The sequence below is a fragment of the Acipenser ruthenus genome, chromosome 22 (genome assembly GCF_902713425.1).
Source record: "Acipenser ruthenus chromosome 22, fAciRut3.2 maternal haplotype, whole genome shotgun sequence".
NCBI classification, from domain to species: Eukaryota; Metazoa; Chordata; class Actinopteri; order Acipenseriformes; family Acipenseridae; genus Acipenser; species Acipenser ruthenus.
In genome coordinates, this window is record NC_081210.1 from 13,493,574 (window position 1) to 13,503,935 (window position 10,362).

Below are 10,362 nucleotides of genomic sequence, written 5' to 3' on the forward strand. Positions count from 1 at the left end.
TGCGTATCGTGTGGGAAATGGTAGCAAACATGTCGCAGCGCACTTTTACACATTTATCAATCTTTTTTCAGGCAGTCAAAAAAGGTGTGTGGGCAATAGTAGACATAACAGGTAACAATGTCTTGTAAAATAATGTTTCCTGTTCGCAAGTCTCTTCATTTTCCGCGAAAGTTAAGGTTTGCTAGTTTATATAAACATTTTGTTGATTAAAAAAAATACTCATGCTTTGGTTAGATGCATATAATCACGGATTTGTGTTGAAACCAAACCAGCTGTTGCAGCTAATCTAAATCTAATCAATTAATAAAATGCAGTGTAGCTGAATTCATGAGCTATTGTTTCGTTAATATGTGGAACGTTTGGGCTACTCAGGTCTGTCGTCTTAGGTTTCTTAATATAGCAATTTTAGTGTTAAGCGATTACTTATATAAATATAATACACCACGATTGTTTTTACCGTTCATCATTTTCTTAATTCGATTTTTTTATTTATTTTTTATTTATGTCTCAATCCTAAAATTCTAGGTGATGCAAAACTTTTGGCCAGAGCTGTATAACCTGGAATTGCTGCAAGTAGTAAGAGGAGTGGGCATTAGTCCTGCATCGGGCCTGGTACCCACGGCCGCGGGTGACCCGGCAAAGCGGGTCGGGTTCAGGTTGGAATGTGAACTTTTTAGAGGTTTGCGGTTCGGGTGTGGGGCAGAAAATGTACTTTCAGGTGATACGCGGGTATCAATTTGAATCACCAAAAACGTTTTGTGTGTCCTTGGCTTTCATCGTACCCATCTGTGACCCTTTCCCAAATGACGTATTAGAAGGTAAATGTATTTCCTGCACCAAAGCAGGCGATTAGGGAGGAGACAGCTGACTAAGCAGTGTTGTTCTCGCTTGTTTGATACGTCTGCTTAATGATATTAAAAATGCCTGTGGACGAGGTGAAACAAAAGATAGCGCAGGGTTTATATCATGTAGTGGATAATAGTGCGAGAGGTAAATCACAAGTGTGGAATTCTTCTGGAATCATAGCGAATGAAAATAATAAACATGTGACTGGATTCGTTGCTTGTAAAACCTGTCATCATGTTTTTGTTTATGACAGCCACAAAACTGGTACAACATCAGCGAAAGCACAGGTGTAGCTCCCTTTCAACCACTGCACAAAAGGAATCTTAAAGAAAAGTAGAGATAGTTAATGAATATAAATCCGTGGAGAATGGTAGAGATATCTGTGTGTGAACGTGAGAGTGAGAGAGTCAGTCGACGCAGGCAGTAGGTAAAGGACAGACACTGGCCGGTTCCGGTCGGGTTGCAGGTCGGAAGCGGGTTGTAAAAATGGGACCTGCGCAGGAGTCTGATGAGCATATTTTATCTTGTTTTTGTCTACAAGTTTAAAGGAAGAAATAAGATTGGGGAATGTAAACAGTAAACTGCTTTATCATAAAGTACATAATACAATCTGATGTAAATCTAACATTTCGACAAAATTGTTTTGAAGACATTGAAAAAAAGCGTCTAATTATGTTTAATTATGTAGGAATGTAGTAAGCAGGCACGATTATTGGAAATGATTGGGGAACACTCCAGCTTTAAGGTAACTCAAGATTGTCTTCAAAAACGTATTAGAAGTAAGCCAATAATGACCTCAGTTGGCGTGGTTTGTATCCTGGTCATTAGTTTCAGATGATGGTAATGGTGCTGATTGCAGATGATCCTGGAAGTATAAGGCTTACCATGGGATGCCCTGCTTCATTTGAGTTCCATTGGCACAAGGTCAGAGGGGCTCTTCAGAGATATGGCCTTAGACAAAACAGCGTGGTGGCCAGATTTTAATAGACCTTAGTGGGATTTAACCACGAAAGCTGATATGTTCTGTCACCTATAGTCTCACAACATTGTGCACAATGAAGAGCAACAGCACACAACCATTGCAGTGATGCTAACTTACAAGCAGAAAAGTACAAAATGCAATATACAAATAGGACTAGGAAAGTATGGTTAGTGAGATTACTGGAGGGGGAAGAAGTGTGAAGCACTGGAGAAAGTAGGATTCAATACCAAAGGGAGTGACAGCGTTGGTCTGGGGCAAAGCCGTGGGATTTACTTTTATTTCTTTTTTCAGATTTATTTTCTTAGATTTAATTTCTGAATGATAATGTTTTTCAGATTTATCTGTTGAATCGCCAAGTTAAAAAACAAAAAAGTTTTAAGTTGTCAGTAATGCTATTCCTACAGTGATGAACAACCAGAAAGAGAACTGTGAGGGCAGGCAATGCGATCAGCCCCATGGGAATCCCAGCTGCAAGCAGGCACACAGTTACACTGACTGCAAGCAGGCACACAGTTACACTGACTGCAAGCAGGCACACAGTTACACTGACTGCAAGCAGGCACACAGTTACACTGGCTGCAAGCAGGCACACAGTTACACTGACTGCAAGCAGGCACACAGTTACACTGGCTGCAAGCAGGCACACAGTTACACTGACTGCACGCAGGCACACAGTTACACTGACTGCAAGCAGACACACAGTTACACTGACTGCAAGCAGGGACACAGTTACACTGACTGCAAGCAGGCACACAGTTACACTGGCTGCAAGCAGGCACACAGTTACACTGACTGCACGCAGGCATACAGTTACACTGACTGCAAGCAGACACACAGTTACACTGACTGCAAGCAGACACACAGTTACACTGACTGCACGCAGACACAACTGTGTGGAGAGAAGTGCATTCTTCACACCCAGTTTGTGAACTGCTTTTGAAATTCTTCTATTAAAACATCTTCATCGAAGTCAGAATTTAGATCAAACTTTACTTCCATCTTAAAAGATTTAGTATTTAAATTGTAAGCAGTATGCTTAGCAATAGAATGTATTTGCGGTGTAACCATGAAAAGAAAAAATATCTGAGCCCTAATTTTTCATGACATAACATTAAAACAGCTCCTGGAAATGTATCCACATGAGGGGTATAATGCAGTAGTCAACCCCAACGCAGCAGACAACAGGAAATGATTCATAGAAGACGAGCCCAGGCCGAGTGAGATACATCATTGCCGCTGAGAAGATGCTGTAAGGTCACTCGGAGACCAAAGGCAGTAAAGCCAAAACCATTTGGAAGGAAGCTTAAGGGTAGAGGAAGCCAGGAGAGCAGATCAAACAGATCTGGGAGGATGAAGCCTCAGTGGAGTGATAATCTTTACCAAACAATCAGCAGCACAGAGGGCTGAGAAACGAGGGCAGATCGGGGTTCAGAATAAGAGTGGACTGCTGTGTCATGTGGGCATTGTCACCAAAGCATAGCAGTTAAAATGTCTTAAAAGCCATTTTTAATAAAACATAAGCCAATGAACACATTTTAAAAATAATCCTGTTGGCAGGAAAGAGCCCTTTTCAATCACTGAATCGTGTGCTTTCTTTGTCATCAGCATGACTAGGTAACTTTTCTAGTAACCCTTTTTATACGCCCACCACTGTGTGAAGTGTCTCCAACCCTCTGTCCTCAGTCTATTTCGAATTGTGTCCTCTGGTCCTTTGAATTTTGATCTGTTTTGGGTGAGCTTGTTCATTAGTGGCGTGTTGTTTGCAGCTTGTTAACCTTCATCCAGGCACTTCGTTCATAGAGGAGGCTGGTAGATCCATGCTGGTCATAAGAATAAAGAAAATGAGGAACACTGCACTGGAATGGACATTGCACTGGAATGAACACTGCACTGGAATGAACACTGCACTGGAATTCAAGACGATTCCAGTTTAAATGGAATTCCTGCCTTTCAGTATCATTCAGTTACTAAAATGCAATTACGTGTGAACTAGCACATGATTGCCTAGTGAATTGAAACAAACACTTCTTAATGACACGTTTTTCACTCTAGCTTGTCTTGAACCAATAATGAACTTTACGTCATCATGAACAGCCACTGATTCTGAAGTGTGACTGGAACTAACATACTGTACTATGTAGGTTAAACTCATGGTGACACATACTGCCAAGATTTATCACATATTAACAATTAAAATTTACAGCACTGAAAGTAAGAGATATAGATAATATACATTAGTCTTAAACTATATATATATATCCTAAATTGAAGTTTTTCACCAAAAGTATATCAATGAATTGTTAAGTGTCTGCTTTGGAAAGCACTGTATGAAAATGAAGATGACATGTATTGAAGAAATAAGTTACACACATTTACCTTTACTGGGACCTACACACATTCTGTGGTCTTCCCTGAATGTTAAAATCTGTGTGTTTAAAGTTGGAGAAACACAATAGAAGGGATTATGATGAATGTTACTTTAGCTGAATAATGTTTACAACTCCCTTCATCTCCAAGACCACCAAGAATGACATTATGAACTTCCTGTGACAGCTGTGCAAGATTAAAACAAAGACATAGGCAACAGCTTATTTTGAATATTCAGTGTCATGAAGCGTGATAGATGTTAGATACATTATTAAATCAAAAAGATACACAGATAGGCTGAAAGAACTGAATCTATTTCACTTAGAACAAAGAAGAACTAGGGTGAGCATAGAGCCAGGACCAGAGAGCACAGATTCAATTAAGTGGAGATAGACTTCGGACAGAGGGAAGGAAGCAATGTTCTGAGATCTACTAGGAACTGGGCCAGTACAGACGTGCTAGATAGCCTCCTCTCGTTCGGGAATGTTCTTATGTTCTTACAGGATAAGTTTACAGGTGTTCAGTTAAAATAAAATAAAAAATCAATAGCTGATACATTTTTAATACATATATTTTGAAAATACTGTCTATTAAAGAAAGCATGCAAAGAATCAAAGGATGTGTGCAAACTAAATGGATACAAATATCACAGCAATTGTAAAGCATATCAATGAAGTGCAAGAACAGGTGGAGTGGGTTTGAGCAAAAACCTGCCGACGAGTCCCAAGCACTTTCTAAAAAATAATTGCACATCATTTAGAAAATTGCCTAAACACATAAGAAATTTGATAAACAGTGCATTCGTAAACCAAACTATGGGGTAGTTCTTAAACCATTATAGCCCCAAACAAGAGTCTGCAGGGCAAATGTATTAAGCTTTAGCCTGAACAATCTTACCCCATTGTATTTCAAACTCAGCATGTCACATTATACAGCTGCCATTTGGCCACAATACTTTTTCCCCAGCAAGTTCATATGATAAATTGAGATTATTTTTCATATTGAGAGATTATTTGAGTATAACCTTTTTAAAACAATCTGTGTCTTTCTCTTTTTCCATACAACTTTATCCAACTGCTGTACACCCATCCAACAAATAGATCAAAGGGCAGCAGTAAATACCCAGTAGGCTCAGCCCCTCTCTGAATCTGATCAGCTTATTCCTCTGTGACCGAGCAAAGCTTTGCTGCCATGAACTTTAACCCACAGATGCCATGTCTGCTGTGAGCTTAACTTCATCCCAGTATGTTAATTCAGTCACACTGTAAAACAACGAACTGGCTTAGAAGCAACAAGTGCAGAACGCGTTCTGAACTGATGAATTCAGCAGGAAACCACGTGTTGGTTCACACATATTTATGATGCTTTTTATTACACAAGCAAACTTGTGAACAACAAAATATACATACAGTAGAGTACTGCATGCAGGTAGCAATGCAGATATCCAGCTCATACAGGTGTTTGATAGTGATTTGCAAAGTTCTGTATCCAGCTCTGTAGCAGGGCAGCGCCCTGCCTGTAAATAATATTGTTGTGTGGTGATTTGGTGGTGGTTGGCAGGGATGGGGTTAATTTCCTGTCCCTGCCAAAATACATGTGAGAATGTGGCTGGAGCTAATTGAATCATTGATAATTAGGCTCCAGCCACATGCTATAAAAAAGGGGGAAAATCCTTTGTTGGAGAGAGGTGTTGGGTGAGTGTTTGTTTGTGCTCTCTGTAGATTTTTGAAAAAGGTGTAGTGAAGGCTAATGCCCAGCCTACATTTTTGTGTTTTGTTTAAACCTTTTGTTTTGGCCCTTGCGCTGGTTATTTTGTTCTTGTTTATTGTGTGCGAGATTTGTTTTTGTTTGACCTTTTATTTTGGCTCGGTGAGCAGTGTTTTGTGCAACCTTTTGATTTATTTTTGTTTATTAAACGGCGCAGAAGCGCGTTAACTGCAATTCCTTGTCTCTGAGTCTCTCTGCCTGCCCATCTGGGCCCACGACGCTACCCTGTCACATATGGTGTCAGAGTGGGATAGCGCCCCCTAGAGACTCGGAGCGGGATTGTAGTAAAAAAAAAAAATGGGAAGGAAGAGCTGCAAAAAACAGCAGAAGCGGCAGCAACCGCAGCAGAGGAAAAGATGGTGGTCCCGGGCGCCCACTCAGTTTGGACCCCCAAACTGGGCAGCTGAGCAGGAACAATGGAGGGCTGAAGGGGCCCCCATGTGCGAGGCCTGTGGCGAGTTTGGGCATTACCGGGAGGACTGCCCCTACGGTGATCCCCAGTACGAGGAGGCCTGGAACCAGGGCCTGGTTGGGGACGCCGCCGAATGGTTCTGGGCAGTTGACCATACCCAGATGTCCTCAATGCCCAGGAGTGAGGAGCCCGAATGCCCACCGCTCAAGCCTGCACCAGCAAAGGAAGAGTGCCTGCTGATCCCACCACCATCACCAGAGGAGATCAGCTGGGAGGCCATCCTCCGCACTGTTGAGGCGTCCTGCTGGTGCCCCATCTGCGGAGAGCGGGGGCATTCCCTACTCAACTGCCCCCTCCCACCAGAAGAATGCCTGCTGCCTTTGTATCCACCACTGCCACCAGCAGAGGGAGAGAGCCTGCTGGCCCCGCTTCTGCCAGCAGAGGGAGGATGCCTGCTGGTCCCACTGCTGCACCCAGAAGGGGAGGAGCCCCTGCCGCCTTCGCAGCCAGAAGGGGAGGAGCCCCTGCCGCCTTCGCAGCCAGAAGGGGAGGAGCCCCTGCCGCCTTCGCAGCCAGAAGGGGAGGAGCCCCTGCCGCCTTCGCAGCCAGAAGGGGAGGAGCCCCTGCCGCCTTCGCAGCCAGAAGGGGAGGAGCCCCTGCCGCCTTCGCAGCCAGAAGGGGAGGAGCCCCTGCCGCCTTTGACATCAAGAGGAGAGGAGCAGGAGCTACCTCCACAAACACCACCATTGGGAGAAGTGGAGCTCCTGCTGCCGCATTCATGGCCAGGGGCTCCCCTCCCGCCGTCGGCATCGCCTAGGGTCGCCTGTGTCTCCCTTGCATCTCCTAGGGTTGCTGGGGGAGATGAGGAGACCACCTCCACCACAGCTCCGACCACCACCCCTGTGCCATAGCCCGGCGCCTGGGGGTTGGTTCCCTCAACCTGGGCTCCCAGACACCCAGGCTGCATGTCTGGACCTCTGGTCGCTGGGCCTGACTCCCAGGTTGCAGCACCACCAGGCACAGGAGGTCGCCTGGTCTCCTGCTTCGCTCCCCCTGGTTGCCCAGACGTCGCTCCACAGTCGCCTGGGCTCGCACCTCTGCCTGGGGCTGCAGCCAACTGCTCGCCTGCCTGCGCTCCTGACGCCCCATCCACTACGCCTGGGTCCCCTGTCGCCGGGTCTCGGTCCCGCCAGGAAGGCGCCGGACTGTGGACTAACCCTCCCTCAAGGATGGGAGAGGAAGGACAATAGGGGACTTGAGGGAGGGTGGATGGCTTTCAAAGGGGGGGGGAGGTGGCCGTGGGGCCATGTGTGCTGCGCACAAGGGGGGGGGGGAAATGTAGCAGGGCAGCGCCCTGCCTGTAAATAATATTGTTGTGTGGTGATTTGGTGGTGGTTGGCAGGGATGGGGTTAATTTCCTGTCCCTGCCAAAATATAATTGAATCATTGATAATTAGGCTCCAGCCACATGCTATAAAAAAGGGGAAAAATCCTTTGTTGGAGAGAGGTGTTGGGTGAGTGTTTGTTTGTGCTCTCTGTAGATTTTTGAAAAAGGTGTAGTGAAGGCTAATGCCCAGCCTACATTTTTGTGTTTTGTTTAAACCTTTTGTTTTGGCCCTTGCGCTGGTTATTTTGTTCTTGTTTATTGTGTGCGAGATTTGTTTTTGTTTGACCTTTTATTTTGGCTCAGTGAGCAGTGTTTTGTGCAACCTTTTGATTTATTTTTGTTTATTAAACGGCGCAGAAGCACGTTAACTGCAATTCCTTGTCTCTGAGTCTCTCTGCCTGCCCAATACCATCTGGGCAAACGACGCTACCCTGTCACAAGCTCATACAGGTATTTAATAGTGATATGCAATATTCTGTATCCAGCTCATACAGGTATTTGATAGTGATATGCAATGTTCTGTACCCAGCTCATACAGGTATTTGATAGTCACATGCAAGCAGGTATCCAGCTCATACAGAAGGTATTTGCTTGGCTGTATTGTTTATTCAATGGAGCCTCATTCCTACCATGCTGTGAGCACCAGTCTGATTACAGCTCCCAGTCCAGATTCCTGAGAGAAGGAAAGATCAAAGCAGTCATCAGCACAGAGAAGGAAGGATTGTAGCAGTCACTAGCACAGAGAGGGATTGTAGCAGTCACTAGCACAGAGAAGGATTGTAGCAGTCACTAGCACAGATAAGGAAGGATTGAAGCAGTTACTAGCACAGAGAAGGATTGTAGCAGTCACTAGCACAGAGAAGGAAGGATTGAAGCAGACACTAGCACAGATAAGGAAGGATTGAAGCAGTCACTAGCACAGATAAGGAAGGATTGAAGCAGTTACTAGCACAGAGAAGGATTGTAGCAGTCACTAGCACAGATAAGGAAGGATTGAAGCAGTTACTAGCACAGAGAAGGATTGTAGCAGTCACTAGCACAGAGAAGGAAGGATTGAAGCAGACACTAGCACAGATAAGGAAGGATTGAAGCAGTCACTAGCACAGATAAGGAAGGATTGAAGCAGACACTAGCACAGATAAGGAAGGATTGAAGCAGTCACTAGCACAGATAAGGAAGGATTGAAGCAGACACTAACACAGATAAGGAAGGATTGAAGTAGTCACTAGCACAGAGAAGGAAGGATCGAAGCAGTCACTAGCACAGATAAGGAAGGATTGAAGCAGTCACTAGCACAGATAAGGAAGGATTGAAGCAGTTACTAGCACAGAAGGATTGTAGCAGTCACTAGCACAGAGAAGGAAGGATTGAAGCAGACACTAGCACAGATAAGGAAGGATTGAAGCAGTCACTAGCACAGATAAGGAAGGATTGAAGCAGACACTAGCACAGATAAGGAAGGATTGAAGCAGTCACTAGCACAGATAAGGAAGGATTGAAGCAGACACTAACACAGATAAGGAAGGATTGAAGTAGTCACTAGCACAGAGAAGGAAGGATCGAAGCAGTCACTAACACAGATAAGGAAGGATTGAAGTAGTCACTAGCACAGAGAAGGTAGTATCAAAGCTGTCACTAGCAAATGCGCCTTTGGGATTTCCTGCCATACATTGTGAAAGAGAGCAAACAATTTAGTGTAGATGAATTAAAACTAGATTCAACATCTACTCATAAAATCATATTTGGACAATGCTGTTCCATGCTCCACTTGAGGTTGCTTTCAAACCAAGATGTGCAGTCTTCTGCTATTAAGCGCCAATACAAGCTACACAATGAATGATGTTTAGCCAGCACACAGTACAGTATGCAATGACATCTCTGTTCTATAAAAAGCACAGTATTAGCAAGGAAGAGTTTTGAAAAGAGGATTTGAAAAGTGCAAAAACAGACACTTTCAAATGTGAAATAAAACCAACCAAATGACAAAATATGAAACAAGAAAAGGACATGCAATTTAATATTATTCAAAATGTATATTTGGACCTTCCTCGCTGATTAATCATTCATAGACTTATGCAGTTTTTCAGTGTGACTAACAAGTTAAATACATTCTGTAGTACCCTTTTGTTCTGTTCAGACTGTTCCCTAAACAAGCATGTGAGCTCACTGTAATAACACTCTGTTCATTCCAATATCAAGTAACCCTTATACAATTTCCTTGTAAAACATAGCAAAGTGTGATAAAGCAAAGTGAATGCATGGCAATGCATATTAAATGGTCGTGGTAAATGTGTAATGTAATGGGAAAACTGCAAAATTACCACAGAATTTTACTGTGGTGTTTTTTATGTTTCAGATCGCAAAGCGAAATCTTTGCTTTGTCCTGGTATATCGTATCACAATCTCTGGGTAGCTTAGGCATCGCCATCTCTTATCTGACAGTGCCAGTTTGTTGGAGGTGTGAGTGCAGCTTCACTGCTTGAACACTGTGTGTGAATGGGGGGAGTGAAAAGGCAGGCTACCCAAGGAAATGCCAAGTGTTAAAAGCCTGTTGGCTTGCGACTCAAAACGCTTCATTTGAAACCCCATTAAAGCAACACG